General features: G+C 42.8%; 1 protein-coding gene across 2 annotated transcripts in view; it reads left to right on the forward strand.

The window, feature by feature from the left end:
• DPP6 (dipeptidyl peptidase like 6) overlaps positions 1–23,483 on the forward strand; it is a 1,023,012-nt gene that overhangs the window by 67,949 nt on the left and 931,580 nt on the right. The gene's annotated exons all lie outside the window — the stretch shown is intronic.

A 23,483-nucleotide genomic window follows, 5' to 3' on the forward strand; every position in this document is an offset into this window, starting at 1 on the left:
TTATGGGATAAAAATTGACTTTCTCCCCCAACACAATTCTTATCCTCTGTACCGGGGTCAACAAACTTTTTCGGTAAATATTTCAGGCCACAGGGTCTCTGTTGCAAGTACTCAACTCTGCTGTTGTACCAAAGAAGATTCCCTCCAAACAGCCTTTATTTATGGGAGCTGCAATTTGAGTTGTGTATAATTTTCACAAAAATGTTAATTTCCGCAAAGAAGAAAATATTGTTCTTCTGATTTTTTCCCAACAATTAAAAGATGTAAACGACAGTCTTAGCTCACGGGTCATACAAAAACAAGTGGTGGGTGCGATTGGGTCTGTGGTGTAGAACCTGCCGGCACTGCTCTATGTGATAGCCCTTCGTGTATTTAAAGACAGTTGTGATAGACCTTCTATAATTTCTAGTTGGTAATCAGTATACTTATAAAATACGTTGTTTTGAATTGGCATGTGTACCAATTAATTGAGATGACTTACTACAAAGTTATATGAACAACCAAACTCTAAATTAAAATGTAAGTTCAGGAGTATGGTAGAAGTGAGCAAAAATACTTTTTATTGTACAACTTTTTTTTCTTAAATTAGGCTAAATTGGAGATTTTCTGTGAGGAGATCTTATAGCCCAATCTCTTTGTTCAGCTGAAATCTCTACGTTAATAAGTACAGTGGTTTTTCCATTTCTCTTTTGATGAACACACACGTTATTCGGCGTAAACAAGTGGATCCCTTTTACCGTAATACTTACTTTGTTAGATATTAACGTACTCCTACAGGTTTCTTTTGACCAGTGTATCACGTAATCTCTTATTCTATACCTTCAATCTTTTGTGTACTTTTTCTGTTTTTTCTTTTTTTTAATTTAATTTGTATTGAAGTATAGTTGATTTACAATGTTGTATTAGTTTCAGATGTACAGCAACGTGATTCAGTTATACATATACATATATCCACTCTTTTTTAGGTTCTTTTCCCTTATAGGTCATTACAGAGTACTGAGCAGAGTTCCCTGTGCTGTACAGTAGGTCCTGGTTGGTTACCTATTTTAGATAGATGTGTACGTGTATTGTAGATATGCCTCTCCTAAACAGAGGTTTGTGTTTGCTCTAAGTCTTTGTTAATTTTGGATTTCGCCATCACTATAATTACTCGTACATTGGAATTCCACTCTTCTCCTTTCTATTTATTTGTCATACGTGGCTAAGCTTCTCTTCTCTTGCCTTGCTTTCTTTTGGATTAAAGAAACCAATTCGTTTTCTTGCCTCACTAGTATGAAAGTGAAATACTGTCTTTCTGCCCTTTGGTCATTACCACAGACATTTTAACAGGCCCATTGAATGTAATTCGTCAAAAACTAATCTATTTCCTTCTTCTCATCTCAACAAAAAAGGACTTTAGGCAAATCTACCTCTAATCATGCCCACCCTCCCTTTGCCCCAACTGGACTCCTATTATGGCCCAGGCTTTAATGACACCTTGATTGTTTTAATTATTTCCCATTGTTTTTATTACAGATGGTCCCTGACTTCGGATGGTTCAGCTGAAGATTTTTTTGACTTTATGATGGTGTGAAAGTGATACTATGCATTCGGTAGCAGCCGTACTCGGAATTGTGAAATTTGCTCTTTCCCAGGCAGTGCTGTGTGGTCCGATCGTCTCTCGTGATGCAGGGCAGCTACAGTCAGCCCCGCGATCATGGGGGAAACCATGATACCCTGACAACCATTCCAGACCCAGACGGCCATTCTGCCTTTCACCTTCAGTACAGAGTCCAGTAAATTACACGAGATAATTCAACCCTTTATTATAAAATAGGCTTTGTGTTAGAGGATTTTGCCCAATTCTAGGCTAATGTGAGTGCTCTGAGCACGTTTCAGATGGGCCGGCTAAGCTGCGATGTGCAGTAGTTTAGGTGTATTAAATGCATGTTCGACTTAGGATATTTTCAGCTTACCATGGGATTATGGAGAAGTAACACCATCGTAAGTCGAGGAAGATCTGTATTTTGATCATTTAAATTATTATTATCGACTTATTTGCTCTTTTTTTTCTCTTGAATCAATACATACGAGTGGCATCTTGCTTATTGGACAGGTTCATGTTTAGCTTCATGACATGCCACCAAAGGCTTTCCAGATTCACTGTCCTTAGTTTCACCTGCCTGCCCGGTGATGTAGGAGCGTTTCAGGTGCTTCACAGACCCATCAACACTTGGTCACTTTTATTTTAGCTGTTCTAATGGGTTTTTAATTGTTTTCCCTGATAACATACAATGTTTTTTTTCTTAAAACATAAGTATGGGTATATTTACTTCTCTCAAGTGCATGCAAGACAATAATTACACAGCAACAAATCTTTTGTTCTACAGTGATTTGATTCAGAAGCATTTGAATGAAATTTACATAATTTCACATTCATACCCTTACATTTTAAAAAGGATGTATTTATTTGTTTATTTATTTATTTAATTTATTTTTGGCTGTGTCGGGTCTTAGTTGCGGCACACGGGATCTTCGCTGAGGCATGTGGGATCTTTCGCTACAGCGCATGGACTCTTCATTGTGGTGCGTGGGCTTCTCTCTAGTTGTGGCATTCGGGTTTTCTCTTCTCTAGTTGTGTCTCTCAGGCTCCAGGGCACGTGGGGTCTGTAGTTTGCAGCACGCGGGCTCTAGTTGAGGCACGTGAGCTCAGTAGTTGTGGCACATGGGCTTAGTTGCTCCGCGGCATGTGGGATCTTAGTTCCCTGACCAGGGGTCGAACTCGCATCCCCTGCATTGGAAGGTGGATTCTTTCCCACTGGGCCACCAGGGAAGTCCCTTGCATTTTTAAATACTGTAAGTAGAAAAGCCCCCCAGATAACCAATTCTTGTATTTCCTATTTATCCCGCTATACATCCAAACTTTAAAAAGTGACACACTGAACATTATACAGAATATTTAAATCATGATTAAAAACTTGAGATTTAAAAATCACTGTTCCCTAGTATGATTCAGAAAAGTCCTCATGCCGACAAGTGCAGTCCCCGGTGGCGAAGTGAATTGCAGGAGGGGAAGAAAGAGGAGACAGGCATAAGTTTGCTTCTTTTTATCCTGTGTTCATTGGCTTCTCAAATTAATTCCTCTCTTTTTGTCCAAGTCCTTTTACCATTTTATTATTGGGTGGTTTATTTTGCTGCTTGTAGGGATTCTTTATATAATCTGGATCCAAGTCCTTTGTCAGATATATGCAAATGTATTCTCCCAGTCTGCCTTTCATTCTCTTAATGGTGTGCTTTGATGAGCAAAGCCGTTAGTATTGATGAAGTCCAATTTATCCTTGTGTGTGTGTGTGTGTGTGTGTGGGAGAACTTCTTTATGTGTCTTTTCTGAGAAATGTATTTAGACCTATTTTGTGGTCCAGCAAGTGTCCAACTTCAGTGGAAGTTCATGTGCCTCATCCATCTCTCGTCTCCTTTCAGAGATTATCTTATCTTATCTTATCTTATCTTATCTTATCTTATCTTATCTTATCTTATCTTATCTTATATTGATTTATTGGGGCACACCACACAGCACGTGAAACTTCCCCAACCAGGGATCAATCCTGCGCCCTCTGCAGTGGAAGCGTGGAGTCTTAACCACTGGACCACCAGGAAAGTTCCAGAGCCCACTACATGCGTTTTACCACATGATACTGTCTCAGAGTTCGACAGGGCTCTGTTCTCTTTTTTTAATATACTTTTTCCCTCTCTGTTTTTCAGATTGTACAATAACTGTTGATTTATCCTCAAGTCTATAGACTGTTTCTCCAGCAGTCACCAATCTGGTGTTAAGAACATCCAGGGACTTTTTAAAAATTTCAGATATTGTTCAGTTTTCGGATTTCCACTTGTTTTATTTTTTATACTGCACCTGTCTCTGCTGGGATTACCCATCTCTTCAGTCTTTAGAATCATTTTCCCTTTAAGCCCTTGGCCATGTTTTAATAGCTGCGTTTGGTTTCTTGTCTGCTAACCCCAAGATTTTGATGATCTCAAGGTCTGTTTCTACGGGCGCCGTTCTCCTGAGTGTGCGTAATACTTCGCTCTTCCTTGGCATGTCTAGTCTTTCAGCTGTTGCTTTCTGCGGGCTACTTGGTGTCTTCTGCATGCACCTATACTTCGCAAGTCAGTTAACGTTAGTGGGATTTTATAGGCAGACTTTGCCCCCCTCCCACTGTGGTTCCTTCATTTCTGAGATTTCTCACCTCAATTTACAGCCACTCTGGCTGCCGCAAACTCTCTGCTCAGGCACCTGCAGCCAGTAAGCCTGGGGCTTCCTGCCTTCTTTCCAACTGAGCCGCATCCATGAACTGGAGAGTATCATTAGGGGAAAGATGGTTCTAACTCACTGAAGTTCTCTCCTTTCAAGGGTTCAGCTTATCCCTACTTTTAGGAACTCTCTGAAGCATCAGATTGTGTTACTTTAAAATTCTTTCCCAGAGTTGACGAGGTTAGTCTGATACACACTACTTAACCATTACTAGAATCGGAATTATCCAAATCACTGTTTTAGTTCATGAGCTCTCTCGGGCTGTGTTTTCTATGTTGTAATACCCATCCTTTAAGATTCTTTGTTTTTCTGTATTTTAATTTCTAGCCATTCTCTGAATATTTTTCTAACTTGGCCAGTCAGTGTTGATAGTCTCTGCTCTCTTGTCATGCTTTCAATGATTTCTTCACCACATTAAGCCTATTCATTTTATGTGATGTCTTCTATAACTTGAGGTCTGTTGTATAGGGGGAAGGTTGTCTCTTGATTTTAATTTATGACGGCTTGTTTTGTTACATTTAGTTGAGCTGCTTGTTATTGTAAGTTTTTCTTCCTTTTGAAACTTTATAGGAATTCTTCAAGCATGGACTTTAAAGTACATTCCTGCAGAGAAGAAATTTGTTGTATTTTTTTCAACCAAAATATGGAGGACATCCAAAATTGGATTGCCTTAAACTAATGTTTGGCTTGATGTGTTTGGGGCCATACAGCTCATGTGAATCTGGAAGTGGTCAGGAATATTTCTTTTTCTTGCTTTTGAACGTTCCACGAGTAATGAGGCCGAGCCGGGTGATTCTCCCTCAGGCTCCCCTGCAGAGGTGTGCTTTTTCAGTCACCACTGCTGTCATCCCACTGAGTCCAGCTGCCAACCCCACCTCCTGGGCTGCTTGGGACCAGAACTTGCCTCCTTTCCTGATGGTCCATAAAAACCCAAAATTTCCTCCCACTTTCACTCCTATTAAACCACACATTTTTTAAAAAGCAAGACGAGTTAAACGTTTTATCCGTCATTTCTTTTGGAATGCCATAAAACCCAAGTTTCTTCCAATGGTCCCTGGCAATTTTGCTGGGGATGGAAGTTTTCCTGTCAGCTTTCGCTTCATGTGTTTCGAAGCTGGGTCTTCAGTACATAAAGGCTTCTGACTTTTTTGATGTTCTTGGAGCCTTCTTCTCATCACCGATAAGAAACACCCCTCCTCGTGTGCTCCGCTGATATCCCCTTTGTCTTCTGCTTTGTCTCATACAAGCACGCTTCTTTGTCAGCATTTGCTTGGTATTTTCTTTACAGACCTTCGTTTTTATCCCTTTTATTTTTAAGTGTCTTATAACGAGTGAAAAAGCAAAATTAATTTGTATTCTGTTTACAGCAGCACCCCTGTTATTTAGTAGATAAATGTGGCTCCATTAGCCATTACTGGGAGTATGAATATCTTTGGACATAGTCCTTCTGTCTTACTTTGTGCTTTCTTCTTTTAATACTTGCCAGCCTTTTATGTTTCCCTTTCTTGTATTATTACCTTGTCTTATTAGGTATGAAAGCATCACCCAACTTAGTGGCTTAAACACACACATTTATTGTCTCAGTGGCTGTAGGTCAGGAGTCTGAACACAGCTTCCTGGCTCCCCTGCTCATGTCTCTCGAGCCTGCAGTCAGGTGGCCGCAGGGGCCGTGGTCTCATCCGATGCTTCACGGGAGAAGGACCCGCTTCCGAGCTCAGTGTGGTCACTGGCGGTGTTCAGTTCCTGGTGGGCTGTTGAAGGGAGGGGCTCCGTTTCTTGCTGGTTGTCAGCAGGACGTCACCATCCTTGCCACGTGGGCCTCCGCAAACCCATAGGACGGCCCACAGCAGGGCAGGTGGCTTCTTCAAAGGCAGCAGGGGGCAGATCTGCCTGGAGGACTGATGTACAAGCTCACATCATGCAATCACAAACACCCCATCGCCTCTGCCATATTCTCCTGTTAGAAGAACATCACAGGTCCTCCCCACTCAGGGAGAAGGGATTATACAAGCCCACGGACATCAGGACGCAAGAGGCAGGACGACTGCCTTAAAGTCCATCCACCACATTTCCCAGGCCCTTTCTACATTGAGATTATTTTCTTTGTTACTTTTTTTTTTTTAATGGTTTGGGTTATTTATATTTTAACATTCCTACTCACACCCATACTTTCCCAGCGGTGTCTAGAGTTGATCAGATTATATATTCTTTACCAAACAAACCAAAGTTATTTAATTCCTAATGTTATGTATTAAAAAAATTAGTGCAAATACGAGGTTTGGTTACGATCAAGAGAAGAGCTAGCCCTAAGCATAATTACGATTTCAGAGGTATTATTCACTATGGATTCATATCTGAGCCTACCCTAGGAGCAGTGTACCGCGCGTTTGTCACTTACCTCTGAGACCCTTATGTAAGCACATCTGCCCCCAGTCCCATTCTCAAGGGCCCTCTGTTTTGCTAACTTATTAGAATAATTAATTTAGCTTCAGGTGTTAATGACTAATACTGTCTTTTATGTAATCATCCAACTCACATTTTTCAAGATAACCAAGGCCTCTGTGCCTGAATCCGAGGGAGGGCTATTAACTCCATCAGAGGATCAATCTGCTAGATGTACCAGATGTAAGCAAGATAATTAGCCCCAGGAAAAGTCAGGGCGATGTGTGGAGTTAGAGCTTCTTTCTATATCAAAACTTGTATCTCTGGCATTTGAAAATGCCAAAACACAATTGTATTCAAAACATCGAGACGATGTTAGACTTCCTGTCACCTAATTCACTGACTCTCTCTGTTTACTTTGCAAGGATAGAAAATATTGATGAAAATTATAATACATGCTCCAAATTCATTCCTTTTCTGTTACGGAGAAGATTTAAAAAATGGAAATAATTTGTTTCCTTACAAGACCACATTTTAGGTCACAAACTAGACTAAAGCTCTCATCTAAAGTCTTTTATCGTATCCCTTTTCTAACAGGTTAGGCAAAATCCTTAGTGGTTATTTAGAAAATATTGGGCATAATTCCAATTTATGCTTATTAGTATGTGTGTGTGTCCTTAGAACACAGAAAACCTGTGTGTGTGTGTGTGTGTGTGTGTGTGTGTAAAATTGCTGGCACTAGTCGCTGTAGTCAACATTTAAAGTGCTAAGCTCGACACAAAATCTAAAATTCTATCAGAAAAGAGCTATTTCTACCGCTTGACAAATGTCCCCTCTGCCCAGCCCCTGCTCACGGCTTTCTGGCCGTGACTTTGGAACAAAGCCATGATTCTTCCACCAGAGGCTGGGGTTATACTTTGAATGCTAAGTCATTTGGGACGATGTTCTTTTCATCTGATGCCTGCATCCGCTGTTCATGCAGTATTAAGACATCAGTTAAAGAGAATGCAGAATTGATGTTCTATCTAGACTAGTCACGATGCTTAGCATGTAAGCACACATCCAGAATACTTTCTGATCGCGTTATGGCTGTGGAGATTTGGGGCATGTTTGGTTTGCCTAGTGTAATTCAGATCGTATCTGCAGAGTTCTCAAACCTCATTGAGGACAAAATACCACATAGTTGAAACCTGTGATAATTTAGATGTGGTCAAGGTAGCTCGTCCTTTGTACAAACGAAGTGAATCAATTGTATAAAAATATTACAAACTGAGTTCTTTGTTGACTCCAAGGTTCTCTCTGGCCCTAAAGTTGTGGGGATGGGATTGTTTTCAAGCACCATTTGCATACGGATGCGCGGGTCTATCTTTTTAATTAGTCGCTAACGAAGGTCTCCTAAGGCTAGCGTAAGAGATACTCCCTCAGCCTGGATTGAGCCGTGGGTTTTTCAATTTTTGTTGTTTCTTCTTCTTCTTCCCCTTCCCCTTCTTGCTTGAAAATGACCAGATAATTTTCTATGCGATCAGTTGAAAGAGAGACTCAGTGGAATCAGTGACCCGATGACCTGTAGGTGTGTGGTCACAATATTTGGGAGAAAGACATGGTGCACATGAATGTAGCCACCAGGAATAAGGTTCTTGTTCCCAAGTTTGGGACAGTCGTCCCAGGGATTGGTCCTGCTGCAGCGCAGTGATGGGGGGACAGTTCTCGGAGGGACAGCTCTCGGTGTCCAGGGAAGGCAGAGATGCTGCTATGAGTGTCAGGACTGTTTTCTCCAGGGAACGTCTGGACCAGACCAGGACCGGATGCTGGTTCTCATCCCCCTCCCTCCCTGTATCCGTCTATGATGCCACCTCCCACCTCCACTTCCCCCGTCACACAAAGGGCTTCAAGTAGTTGAATAGTTCACAGGTCAGTATTTCCAAGAACCATTTGCTTCTTTTGCAAACCTTGTCTACGAGCACATTTGCAGTTTGCTGTGTGAGGACTTAAATCCACCGCTCCTTCACAAGACACTCCACAAGCTGCTTTGGAGACCTTGGTTTTTTTCCTTCAGCTTTCAACAGAAATGTGTAATGAAGATGAGATCTTTTTTTTTTTTTAACATCTTTATTGGGGTATAATTGCTTCACAATGGTGTGTTAGTTCTGCTTTGTAACAAAGTGAATCAGTTATACATATACATATGTTCCCATATCTCTTCCCTCTTGCGTCTCCCTCCCTCCCACCCTCCCTATCCCACCCCTCCAGGCGGTCACAAAGCACCGAGCTGATCTCCCTGTGCTATGCAGCAGCTTCCCACTAGCTATCTACCTTACGTTTGGTAGTGTATATATGTCCATGCCTCTCTCTCACTTTGTCACAGCTCGCCCTTCCCCCTCCCCATATCCTCAAGTCCATTCTCTAGTAGGTCTGTGTCTTTATTCCTGTCTTACCCCTAGGTTCTTCATGACATTTTTTTTTCTTAGATTCCATATATATGTGTTAGCATACGGTATTTGTTTTTCTCTTCCTGACTTACTTCACTCTGTATGACAGACTCTAGGTCCATCCACCTCATTACAAATAGCTCAATTTCATTTCTTTTTATGGCTGAGTAATATTCCACTGTATATATGTGCCACATCTTCTTTATCCATTCATCCGATGATGGGCACTTAGGTTGTTTCCATCTCTGGGCTATTGTAAATAGAGCTGCAATGAACATTTTGGTACATGACTCTTTTTGAATTTTGGTTTTCTCAGGGTATATGCCCAGTAGTGGGATTGCTGGGTCATATGGTAGTTCTGTTTGTAGTTTTTTAAGGAACCTCCATACTGTTCTCCATAGTGGCTGTACCAATTCACATTCCCAACAGCAGTGCAAGAGGGTTCCCTTTTCTCCACGTCCTCTCCAGCATTTATTGTTTCTAGATTTTTGATGATGGCCATTCTGACTGGTGTGAGATGACATCTCATTGCAGTTTTGATTTGCATTTCCCTAATGATTAATGATGTTGAGCATCCTTTCACGTGTTGAAGATGAGATTTTGATTTCCTTTTCCATACGTAGGCCTTGCTGAATGTGAGTGGGAAAGAACACAGCTTGATGTGGTGGAGTTAATGGAAGCCGTATATAATCATCATTATCTGTGACAATTAAGGCAGCACCAGGCTGTGTTGTGACAGTTTATTGGGCTTTGTGATGATGCACGAAAGTGATGTTTATAACCCCCTGGGCTGCGTTGCCACTCGGAAATTCATAGCTATATAAATTCATTCCGTGGATTAAGCATATGTCTTCAGCATAGCCCTAGTTTGCTGGACCTTTACACTGGGAATGCAGCCCACAAAATGAGAGTAAAAGCATAGAATTGAGCAGAAAATAAAAAGTCGCGGGACGAAGCACAGACTCTCTTCGTGTCACGGGAGTGCTAGAATCTCTGGATAAGGGGTCCCTGGCTGGGGTGGGGGAGAGGGACCAGATGCACAGAGGTGGAAGAGATGCAGGGGCAGGCACAGCTGCAGAAGGGGAAGCGGGGTCCAGTCCAAGGACTGGTGGGGACAGTGTTACAGCCTGAATGTCTGAGTCCTCTCACAATTCACATGTTGAAACCCCGCATGGTGATGGTGTGAGGAGGTGGGGCCTCTGGAAGGGGATTAGGATTAGATGAGGTCATGGGGGTGGAACCCTCATGAATGGGTTTGGTGCCTTTCGGAGAGTCACAGAGAGCTTGTGAGGACACAGTGAGCTCTGCAACCCAGCAGAGGGCCCCACGAGGCACGGAATCTGCCAGCGCCTTGACCTTGGGCTTCCCACCATCCAGAACTGTGAGAAGTGGATTTCTATGGTGTATGAGCCACCCAGTCTGTGGTATTTTGTTACAGCAGCTGCACAGACTAAGACGGACTGGACCTGACTACTCATGCAATTCACATCAAGATACGTATTGCAACCCTGACTCGAGTCTGGACTCAGGCAAGGAGACAGGAGGCTCCCATCCAAGGGGACACAGTAGCGCCAATGACCAAAGTCAGTGACAAGTGGGGAGGAACCCCAGGCTCTATGAGAGATGGCCGTCCAGCCCACGCTGTGCAGGAATAGGTGGGTGAGATGTGAGAACTGAAATCAGTGTTCTGAGCTGGGCAGGACAGCAACTCTAACACAGACGTGTGAGATTTGAGGTCTGGCTCCACCATGAACAAGTGATGTGACAGACAACCTGTTACCATCTGTACCAAGAGACGGAATGGTCCCTACTGAGTAGGGATGTGCTGGGGCTAAGTCAGGTAGTGCGTGACGCACCCAGGGCGTGTCTGTGACCCAGTTATCACTAAGTAAATGTGGCTCTTACTATTCTTATTCTCATTATATAAATTATTATTACTATTCCTGGACAACCAAAGACTACACCATCTCCAAAGCAGAAACAGGCTCACAGACGTAGAGAACAGACTTGTTGCCAGGTGGGGGGTAGGGGAGGGAAGGATTGGGAGTTTGGGATTAGCAGATGCAAACTGTTATATAGAGAATGGATAAACAACAAGGTCCTACTGTAGAGCACAGGGAACTATATGCAATATCCTGGGATAAACCATAATGGAAAAAATATGAAAAAGAATATATATATATATGTATAACTGAGTCACTTTGCTGTCCGGCAGAAATTAACATTGTAAATCAACTATACTTCAATAGAATAAATTAAAAATAGATTGCATCATCTATTCTAGTATATTTAGATTTTTAAAAGTGGACCACTCTTTCAGTCTAAAGGAGTGGCTTGCGAAGAATTGAATTTCAAATAGTGTGGTACCTGGGGCAGGCTCCCCCGTGTTGGAGGAGAAAGCTGTGCAAGGCCCCTCCGACCCTCCTGGCGCCCCTCACTCTTCTCCACCCTCCCAGTGCCCCAGGGACCGCATCCTCGCTTTGTGGCTTCTGAGAGGTCGGCCAAAGGGAAGCACTGGGGGGAGGGGCAGGGCGGAGGGGAGTCAGGGCACTCCCTCCCCACCAAGCCCCTGAGCTGCCAGCCTCCATCAGGCAGCCTCTGCAGCAGCTGCCCTTCCTGGGGTCCCATCCCTGCCCCCTCCTCCAGCCCCTCCAAGCTTGGGATGGGGAACGGTTCCCCAGTTACTGGCCCCACATGCTGCGCTACCCTTGGTTGGTTTTTCCTAAATCTTGCCTACGCCTTAAACAATGTCCCTTTAGGGGCTTCCAGTGGTTAGGACTCCATGCTTCCACTGCAGGGGGGCATGGGTTCGATATCTCATCGGGGAGCTAAGACCCCACAAGCCGCTCAGGGCAGCCAAAAAAATTAATAATAAAATGCAGCACTTTTAGAAAAAAAATAAAAATGTCCCTTTATTACACTTTCCTCCGTTTCTCAGTATGACGACGTCTGTGTCCTGCCCTGGGCACTCTTGTTGCCCTTGAAACCACGCCCTTATCATTGTTTCCATGGCTTCCGAGCTATTTAGAGACTATTCTGCCTCACTCCCTTCTTTTCTCATCACCAAAAACAGCTGACATTGTAACCTTTGGCACAGAGATACTCACAGGCACCACTAACATGCCAACAGAGCAGGGGAAACATAAATGAATGCTCCCTGCCTGCGTATCCCTGTTATAATTACATAGAATATGGTAATTTTTAAAAGCATGACTGAGATGCTTAGTAAAATAGCAGGTGTTACAAAATTGCATTTTTATTATCCTTCCCCATATCAGACGTGGAAATGATGGTCTCTCCAACTATTTCACCACTTGCTAAATGTTCCTAGTCAGTTATCACCGATAATGCTTCCTTTTAAATCATATGTGGACAATTAGAGACTTTTAGGTTAATTAATTTTCTATATTAGGAGAAAAGAGTTTATGTAAATTTAAGACAGTGGTATTAATATTATTAACAATAATAGTTATCATAAACTATGGATTTATCATTTATATGTATAAAAATAGAGCCCTTGCTGTAAAAATATTAAAAATTGTAGTTAAATTTTATAGTCTTAAAATTAAAACTTTCTGCATAGCCACACTTTCTAAGTAGGGCATATCTGGCCAATTACTTAATATAAATAAATGGTAATTGATTATCCATACCTACCATTATTCTCTAAAGCATCTGGCTTATCCAAAAGATACAAATCATTCCCCAAAAATTGCTCTGTCAAATAAGGAAGGAAGTTTGGGTAAAGGGTAGATAAGAGTTGGAAAACTAAGAAGCCAGGACTTGGGTTTGAAGATAAATTACATGTCTTGAAACGTTCTATCATGAGCTGTGCGCCCGGCACAATTGAGAGAAAGACAATGGGATGCACCATGTACATATCCACAAAACACACCACCTGGTCAGGTAGAGTGAGTCTCGTTCTAGCATCAAGACAAAGAGAAGCTTACTCATTGAAAGGGACATTGTGGCAATGGAAGGGAAATGCTCTTGATGACATCACTGGACTGGTTTTTAATGAATGAATGAATGAAAACTGCTTTTTAGTGAATTCTTCAATGTAGACAGATATTGTAACATAACCCAAGGGCCAATTTGGTGGTAGCAGTTCTTTAGGGAAAATGCCCTAAAAGGAAACTTTCTCTTTCACTACAGCCAGAACAGTTCTGACACCAAATGCGTGTGGGGTTTTCCCACACCAGTCAGTCCTCCAAGCCTCCAGACACCAACTGCGTGTCCTACAACCCACTTCAGTTCTGACACTGTCTACCTGGTGTTAGCACAGACCCCACAGGTGAAAGACTCAATCCCGCAAGACTGTCCCCAGTTCAGATGCCAATTGCAAGTAGCGGGTCCCCAGATTACACACCTTCTGTCCAACTTGACTACAGATTAGGGGTCCATGAACCCCTTCTCGGGTTCAATTAATTTGGTATAACACCTCACCGAACTCAGAGAAACACACTGCTTACATGTACTTGTTTCTTATGAAGGATGTGATGGAGGATACAGATAGGCAGCCATATGAAGAGGTGCATAGATAGGGTGAGGTCTGGGGAAGGGGCTCAGAGCTGCCAGGCCCTCCCCAGGCCCTCCCCCCTCCCTGGATCTCCAGGTGTTCATCAAACCAGAAGCTCTCTGAACCCCGTTCGTTAGAGACTTTTATGGTGTCTCCATTCTGCAGGCATGATTGACTATTAATTCAATCCCCATCCCCTCTTCCCTCCCCAGACGGTGGGGCAGACAGTTCTAATCTGATTTGGTTTTCCTGATGACCCACCCAGAGTCCCCAGGTTAGAACAAAAGACGCTCCTATCACCTAGGAAATCCTCAGGGATTTAGGAGCTCTGTGTCAGGAACCTGGGTCAGAGAACAAACATTGGAACAAAAGATGCTCCTAGTACACCTATCACTCAGGAAATTACAAGGGTTTTAGGAAACCTTTGTCAGGAACTGGGGGCAGAGACAGAATATCTATTTCTTGCTATGTCAAAGACGCACAGTGGTACAACCAGGAAAAATGATCTGATGATGGCTTAATCATAGCTGTTAGTTGACTCATCTTCCCAAAATTTTGTTATGGTCTCAGAGAAGATAGATCTCTCAGGAAAATCACATAGACGAAAGCAACGAGCAATTGGTGGAAATAGACAAGTAAAAAAGGTGGGGAAAGAAATGCTTATCTGGGAAATTCCCTGGCGGTCCAGGGGTTAGGACTTAGCACTTTCACTGCCGGGCCCGGGTTCGCTCCCTGGTCAGGGAACTAAGATCTCCCATGCCATGCAGGGCTGCCTCCCAGAAAAATGCTCATGTGCTTCCATGTTTGACTTTATTCATCTCCATCCCTGCAAAGCCTGGCACCAAACTGGACTTCAGGCTTAAGAAACAAACGCACCCAACCTGGATTTGAGAAATAAAGGGAAAGAGGAAGTTGAGAAGAGGCAGAAAAATGATAAAATATCAGGATGGAGTTATAATAGATGCAGCTGGAAATGATGCAGCAAGATTTTAAAATATGAGAGAAAGAGAAAGAAAGGGAGGGAGCATCTATACCTTTAAGAACTCCTGCCGGGGCCCCAGAGCTCTGAGAAAGCAAAGGGCATGATCTTTTGCTCCCAGACCTTGGTCCATCAGCATCAAAGTCAGACCTGATATGGGTCCCACTCCAGCATCTCAAATCTACATTTTGAACTAAGTGCGTTTCTGCTTGACAACACCTGCGACTGTGGCAACTGCCCCTTTCACCCAGAGTGGGCTGACCCCGCAAAGCAGCCCCAGATAATTCTTAACTGAAACTCTGGGGTTGTGTTGTGTTTTGTTTTGTTTTTAGAAGTTGTACCTAAAGAATGCCCAGAATGTTCTCCCCTGATAGACAGGTTTTCTCCCCCTTAAGTGAAATCACAGTTGCAAAGGGAAAGCAAGCTACATTTGGTGGCATCAATTCTGGTTTTTATATTTTAAGTTTCACCAAATATCTCAACAGTCTTAATGCATTCAAAATACTTGAAGTATAAAAATTATACATTTAAAGAGGTTTAGAGCTGAGCAACAAATGGGTAACATATTACTTAAAATGTATATCATCAAAGGTCAGTTTTCCTAATGCAAAAAAGAATCATAAATAGAACATAAATGAGGAAACATAAATAGAACAACAGGGAAAAGTAGGCAAATATTATGAGCGGACAATTTCTATAGAAAAAGGTAGAAAGAAGACGGGTTTATCTTAAATAGTATTAAATAGCAAATAAGATTTCATCTTAAGTGTTTTGTTTCTATTTAAAACATACACATCTGTTAGCCAATCTCTCGATATGATGAGCGTTTCAGGTTTTCTTTATTAATTAACTATACCTGTGATGCATTACCTTTTATTTCCAATTTCAGTTTCTTGAAAGTAAAATTTAAAAACTTTCTAAGTGCAGAATCCTTCTGGAGTTTTCCTTTTTTCCCCTCACAGCATTTTTAAAAAGTTTTATAGAGATACAATTTTCATACAAAAAATTTCACTCATTCAAATTGTACAACTCAATTTTTAGTATGTTTACAGAGTTGTGCAGCCATCAGCTTAATCTAATTCTAGATGAAAAAGAATCCTTATACCCACTTGCAGTCATTCCCCTCCCGGATGCCCATCACAAACTTGTCTCCTCTCCCGCCAACTCATATCCAGTCCCAGGCAACCGTTACTGTCTGTCTCTGTAGACATTTCATGTAAATGGAGTCATACAACATGTACTCTTTTGTGACTGGCTTCTTGCACTCAGCATAAGATGTTTATAAGATCCCTCTATGTTGTGACATGAATCAGTACCTCATTCCTTCTATGGCTGAATGATATTGCATTGTAAGAATACATCCCATTTTGTTTATCCGTTCATCCGTGATGGACACTTGGGTTATTTCCCCCTTTTGCCTATTATAAATAATGCTGCTATGAACATTTGTATCCAAGTTTTTGGTGGGCATATGTTTTCACTTCTCTTGACTATATACCCAGGATTGGAATTGCTGGGTCAAGTGGTAACTTAACATCAGGCCTTTTGAGGAACTGTTTTCCATGGTGGTTCCACCATTTTACGCTCCTACCAGCAATGTGTGAGGGTTCCAGTTTCTCTCCATCCCTACCAATAGTTGTTATTATCTGACCTTTTTATTATAGCAATTTTAGTGGGTGTGAAGTGACAGCTTGTTGTGACTTTGAGTTAATATTACTTTTGTAGAAAAACAAGAGTCAAACTCATATTTTAAAAGGTATTTTTAAAAAGTCTGCTTGTGGCATTTTTAGCAGGGAAGAAATAATGTGTTGGAAGTGCGCGTCAGCCATCAATTTGCAGCGAGTCCACAACTCCAGAACATCCAGGTTTAATTCTCCTCGATTGCCGAGACAGATGACAGTTTCCTGACAACCGTTCAGGTTTTCGTTCCTTTCTGGGCATTTATAATCTTGGGCTCAGAGAAAAGAACCCTGGCAAAAGTCAAGAGATCTGTGTGTTCCCAGCTCAGTGGCTAAACTGAATGCATAATCTTAGGAGCAAATTCAAGTCCCTCTTTTTACCTACAGACATGTTCTATGTCCATTACTTTTAGACCGTTAAGTGTTGGGCTATTTTTTTTTTCTACAAAATATTCCATAGGAACCCTAAAATATATACTCTGCTCTCCTGGTGCTCTTAAACAGATGTTATGTAAAGGAATTTTACATTGCCCAAAGATAATAGGATTTTCATGCATTTAACTGCTTTTATTTTCCGATACTTTGCTTATTTACAGAGCTTCTCTATATAGATGTTCCTAATGTATAAAAGAGCTATCAACAGTTAACAGTTCCTACACTTCATTAAGAAGGTATTTAATACCAACAAAATACTGTACTGGTCAAGAGGTCTTCACTGGGGTACGGAGGCAGTGTTAGCTGAGCAGGTGAAATAGCTGTGGTCGTAGCCTGGAACGTTGACTAGTGGCATGAATAGGAGTATGAAACCCAGGCTCTTTACCCTTCCTTCCTCCACCTGTGAAATGGGTATGTAGTAGAACACACTCATTAGTGTTCAGAGACAGGTGCTCGGAGAGAAGAGAAACCCCATCCCACAGATGCTTTGGTCCATAGGAGTCTATTTCCTAAAATAGAAACCGCTAGGGCCCATCTAATGTAGAGGATCTGGTTCAGAATCATCTCGTTCCTGAGAAGTTCATGATGTCAGTGCTCAAGGAAAATAACCCCGTTCAATTGAGCAAGGCCAGGGACAGAGATTAACTTACACAGTTTCCTCGACTCGGTCTACACAGGCAAGGGAAAACGCTGTCAAAGATAAAGGTCTTCTAATTAAATTTGGAAGGGCGTTTACGTGTACACTTGGGATTTCTCTGACATCTCTCACTGTTGTGGCCTCTCCCGTTGCGGAGCACAGGCTCCAGACATGCAGGCTCAGCGGCCATGGCTCACAGACCCAGCCGCTCTGCGGCATGTGGAATCTTCCCAGACCGGGGCAAGAACCCGTGTCCCCTGCATCGGCAGGTGGACTCTCAACCACTGCGCCACCAGGGAAGCCCCCTGTGAAATTTTTAAAATAAATATTGACAGATCTCATTTTTTTCAGAAGATCTCTTCCTGGAAATTCATGGGTAAATCAAATTATATAGGATGAATGATGTCTTCAGTGCAATAAGAAAGCTCACATTTTAAAGAACTTGAGTAATGGATTAATCTGTGGGTCAAGAATAGTTTGTGATGAGAAAAATCATTCTCTTTTCCTGTGCACTGTGATGGTTAGTTTTATGTGTCAACTTGACTGGGCCACAGGGTATCCAGATCTTTGCTCAAACATTATTCTGGATGTTTCTGTGAGGGTGTGTTTTTTTTTTTTTTTGGATGAGTTTAACATTTGAATCAGTAGACTGGGGAAAGCAGATTGCCCTCTTTGACGTGGGTGGGCCTCATCCAATCAGTTGAAGACATGAATAGAACAGAAAGGCTGAGTAAGGGGGAGCTCCTACCCGACTGCTTTGAGCTGAGACATCAGTGTTTTTTTCCTGCCTTCAGACTCAAACTGAAACATTAACTTTTCTTGGGTCTTGAGTCTGTTGGCTTCTGGACTGGAGCTAATGCCCCTGGTTCTCCTGGGTCTCCAGCTCACCTGCTGTAGATGTGGGGACTTGAGAGCCTTCAGATTCATGTGAGCCGATCGCTTATAGTAAATTTATACTATATATACATATATATATACACACACACACCCCACATACATGTATATTCTGTTTCTCTGGAAAACCCTAATACAGCTACCTTGACTTTCAGTTTTATGAGTTGGGAATTTCACATGTTGAGTCTCCTTACAGCGGAATTCACCTCGGCAAAGTTAAGCTTTTAGTAGTAAGTCACAAGAAATGAACATTGACAAAACCACAGGCTGCATCTGTTCTTCTGTTGTAAATATCACCTGTTGTCAAATGTGAAACTGAACATTGTGCCAAAAGTCTCAACTTAAATCAAAGCTGCTTTGATCAACGCAGTTGCTAATGCCAACAATACGTAAATTAAGGATGGAGCAGAAGGATGGACGAAACAACAACTCCGTTATAGCAGGTTTGGAGAGAGCCCGTCCGAGTTAAATAACGTCCACGAGCCCACACTGAGCAAAGGTAGATGGTGTGTAGGTGCTGCAGAGCATGGCAGATCCCACCTGCTCAAACCTCACAGAGATACTACAGTGAAAACCATGAGATGAGCATGCCTTCTTGTAGATTAGAAAGAAAACTGGAAATTCAACTGCAAAAACTGGAGCTGAGTCAACACTTAGTTGCTAAATATAGGACCACATTTGCATCCCATGTTCATAAATGCAGCACAGGAAAAAAAAAACATTCTGAGGATGGGGGTGAGGAGAGGGGTTCTGATGTCTGTGCTATCTTCAAATATTTCCTAATTTAATTTTCTTATAAAATTTAATATCCCAAAATAATATGGCAGTTGAGCCTCCTCCTTTTTTAAGCATTTCCCCCCTATACTCTTGGCTTCTTTCTTCCTCCTGGATTCCTCTTTATCTATCCTCATTCTTTGTCTCTCCAGCATTCCGTAGGTCAATGACTAAAAGCAGATGAGCTGCAAAGACTGAATAGTCATTATTTAATATTCAGAGTTGCTTTGCTGTTCTATTCCCTCTTTATGCCTGCTTTAGCCCTATTTTTTCTACAGGCATTTCTTTCTTTCTTTTTTTTTTTTTTTTTTGCGGTACGCGGGCCTCTCACTGTTGCGGCCTCTCCCGTTGCGGAGCACAGGCTCTGGACGCGCAGGCTCAGCGGCCATGGCTCACGGGCCCAGCCGCTCCGCGGCACGTGGGATCTTCCCGGACCGGGGCATGAACCCGTGTCCCCTGCATCGGCAGGCGGACTCCCAACCACTGCGCCACCAGGGAAGCCCAGGCATTTCTTCCAGAGGCCACAGGCAGGAGTAAGGTAGCACAGGTGAGCCAGACAAATAGTTTTGGCTGATAGCTCTCGGGTGAGTGTTGGGAAAAACATTGACTACTGTCAGAATTATTCATTTATTAACTTAAGTTTAAACCATATTATTCTGCTTTGTATTTCTAGAGATAATTTCAAGGAAGCTATAAAAATGGCAGGTTAAAACAATCTTGTCCTGTACCTTGGAATAAACTTAACCAAGGAGGTGAAAGACTTGTACACTGACACTGAAAACTGTAAGACATTAATGAAAGAAATTGATGAAGAATAAATCAATGGAAAGATATTCCATGCGCATGGTTTACAAGAATTAATATTGTTAAAATGTCCATACTACCCAAGGCAGTTTACAGATTCAATGCAATCCCTATCAATATTCCAATGGCATTTTTCACAGAAATAGAGCAATCCTAAAATTTGTATGGGATCAAAAAAGGCCCCAAGTAGCCAAAGCAATCTTAGAAGAACAAAGCTGGAGGCATCATAACCCCTGATTTTATTACAAAGCTCTGGTCAACAAAACAGTATCGGTACTGGCGTAAAAACAGACATAGATCAGTGAAACAGAATAGAGAGCCCGGTCTCTTCAATAAGTTTTGTTGGGAAGACTGGACGACTGCATGCAAAAGAATGAAACTGGACCACTGTTTTACACCATACACAAAAATTAACTCACGGTGGATTGAGGACATGAATGTAAGACCTGAAACAGTAGAAGAAAATATAAATGACATTTGTCTTGCAGTAGTTTTTTTGGATTTGACACCAAAGGCAAAGGCAACAGAAGTAAAAGTAAACAAGTGGGACTACATCAAACTAAAAATTTTCTTCACAGCAAAGAGAACAACCAACAGAATGAAAAGACAGGCTACCAAATGGGAGAAAATATTTGCAAATCATACATGCGATAAAGGACTAATTTCCAAAATACATAAAGAACGCATACAGCTTAATATCAAATAAACAAATAATCTGATTAAAACATGGTGGAGGATCTGAATAGATATTTTTCTAAGGAATGCATTCAGATGGCCAACAGGTACGTGAAAAGATGCTCAGCATCACGAATCATCAGGGAATTACAGATCAAAACCACAGTGAGACATCACCTCACACCTGTTAGAATGGCTCTTATCAAAAAGGCAAGAAATAACAAATGTTGATGAGGGTGTGGAGAAAAGGGAACCCTTGTGCATTGTTGGTGGGAATGTAAATTGGTGCAGCCACTATGGAAAACAGTTTGGAGGTTCCTTAAAAAAAATAACAGTGGAACTACTATATGATCCAGCAATGTCACTTCTGGGTATTTGTCCAAAGAAAATGAAAACACTAACTTCAAAAGACATATGCCCCTCATGTTCATTGCAGCATCATTTACAATAGCCAAGATATGGAAGCAACATAAGTGCCCATTGATGGGTAGATATACACACAGTGGAATATTATTCAGCCATAAAAAAGAATGAAATCTTGCTATTTGTGACAATGTAGATGTACCTTGAGGGCATTATGCTAACTGAAATAAGTCAGACATAGAAAAACAAATACTGTATGCTCTCACTTATATGTGGAATCTAAAAAGCAAAACAAAAACCAAGCTTATAAATACAGAAAATAGATTGATTGCAAGGGTAGGGGTGTAGGGAGAAATGAGTGAACGCCGTCAAAAAGTACAAACTTCCAGTTATGAAATAAATAAGTCATGGGAATGTAATGTATAGCAGTGTAACTATAGTTAATAATACTGTATCGCATATTTGAAAGTTACTAAGAGAGTAGATCTTAAAAGTTCTCATCACAAGAAAAAAATTTTACTTAAATTAGGTATGGTGACGGATTCTAACAAGACCTCTTGTGATGAGCATTTCACAGTGTTTACACATATCAGTTCATTATGTTGTACACCTGAAACTAACATAATTGATAAGTCAGTTATACCTCGGTAAAATATACTTTTGCTGTGTTTTCTCAGTTTTCCCTCCCTACTCCAATGTGTGATGGGATGGGAAAAGCCAGGTTGTGAGGGAGAAGTTTTGGTGAGAAAGAGAGGGAAGAAGATTCTAAAGGAATTAATGCCACTTCAAACAAAGAAGAGAATGAACCATTTTAATGCTGCTTAAAAGCAGAATTAGATTGGCAATATTTTTGGTCCACATGAAGCTGGGTTTAGTGTAAAAGTCAACAGTACAAGGATGATCTGAGCCCATGTTCGTTTCTAGAGAAGGCTGTCATTAAGAATCCTAACATAGGAAAGTGCTTCTTAAACCTAAAAACATGAATAGTGTTGGGCTTCCCTAGTAGCGCAGTCGTTGAGAGTCCGCCTGCCGATTCGGGGGACACGGGTTCGTGCCCCGGTCCGGGAGGATCCCACATGCCGCGGAGCGGCTGGGCCCGTGAGCCATGGCCGCTGAGCCTGCGTGTCCGGAGCCTGTGCTCCGCAACGGGAGAGGCCACAGCAGTGAGAGGCCCGCGTACTGCAAAAAAAAAAAAAAAAAAAAAAAGAATAGAGTTGTGCCTGCCACTTTCCAGGCAAATCCTAATCCACGTTCCTTTAAAAGCTGCTTTTCCATTAGCTTTGTTTCACCTATTTCTTCCACTTACTTCTTAAGCCAAATCATTAGTTACAAGTATTTTTCACCTGCTGCTTGCGTGTGCTTATATATACCTACCATATATGTGTGTATATATATATAATGCTTATATATATAATGTTTAATATATGAAGGCATTTTGGATAATTTACATATAATTACTGTTGCAATCGCTCAGAATTTTCTGCTTGAGTGTGGGTTGGAAACTGGCCTCTTATTCATTCTTACATGCGATTTTTTGTGAATGTAAAAAAATGGAAAGGCTTCTCAAACCGCTCCTAGCCTCTCCTTCCCGCCACTGCCCCCCAGGCGAGGACGTACAAACACACACACGACAGTGAGTTCAAGGCTGATGTGCTGATGTCGGTTGAAACAGCTCCAGTCCGGTTTTGGCGGTGGTCTGGTCCTCGGTAGAGGAAAGCCGCGGCGTGCGGAGCATCCTCTGTGCGCTCTTCCCGGCGGCTTGGGTTGGTCAGCGTTTGAATTTGGCCACCTTCTGCGTGCGCGCTCTCGGGAGCGCGCGTCCCTGTGTGGTCCAGGGAGCTAACCCGCGGGTGTGAAAGATTCAACCGTCCACGAGCGCCCTGGGGGTGGTGATCAGGGAACACTGGGCGCGATCACTGGGCAACCCGCCGCTTGGGGTGGAGGTTGGGTGGGGGCTCAGAGCCGGGGTTTGGGCTCCGGGGCCAGGCAGACCCCTTGGTGCGGGGTGGGCTGTGAGAAGAGCGTGGGATCAGGTCCGAAGAAACAAAGACGCTTTAGGGGCCGCAGCTGGGGCAGAGGCCTGGGGGGAAGGTGGAGCCTGGGAAGCCAGGTGTGCGGGCGCAGAGCGGCCGGGCCAGCGGGTGCCGGGAGTGCTGCTACCCAGCAAGGAACCCCATGCCGTGGACCAGCCGCGGCGGCAGATTCGGATGCAGACCCAGAGTGCAACCATGGAGACGCAACGTATGTCCCATGGTAACCCTAAACAACATTATTTATGAGCCCTCCGCTTCACCCTGCTCGGCTTCTCCACCCTTGCAGCCGACGGTGCTAGGCGGCGCCCGACTCTGCCTGGCCTCTCCCTCCCCTCCCGGGGGCGCAGACAGGAGATAGTCGCAGCAGATCCAGCGTTCACGCTAGGCGGGAGGCGGCGGCTCTACCCGCGGACATCGCGGCGGTGCCTGTTCGTAAAAACCAAGCGTGTGTGCTTCGCGCACACCCGGCCCGCGGGGAGGGGGCGTGTACCCCAGGAGAGGGTGCTTGGAGGGGCTCCCGGCTCTACACAGACCTTTCGGCGCGCCTAACCTTGATGCAGCCCGAGACTTCCTGGTCCAGCCGGGTTCG

The sequence above is a fragment of the Pseudorca crassidens genome, chromosome 8 (assembly GCF_039906515.1).
Source record: "Pseudorca crassidens isolate mPseCra1 chromosome 8, mPseCra1.hap1, whole genome shotgun sequence".
Taxonomy (NCBI): Eukaryota; Metazoa; Chordata; class Mammalia; order Artiodactyla; family Delphinidae; genus Pseudorca; species Pseudorca crassidens.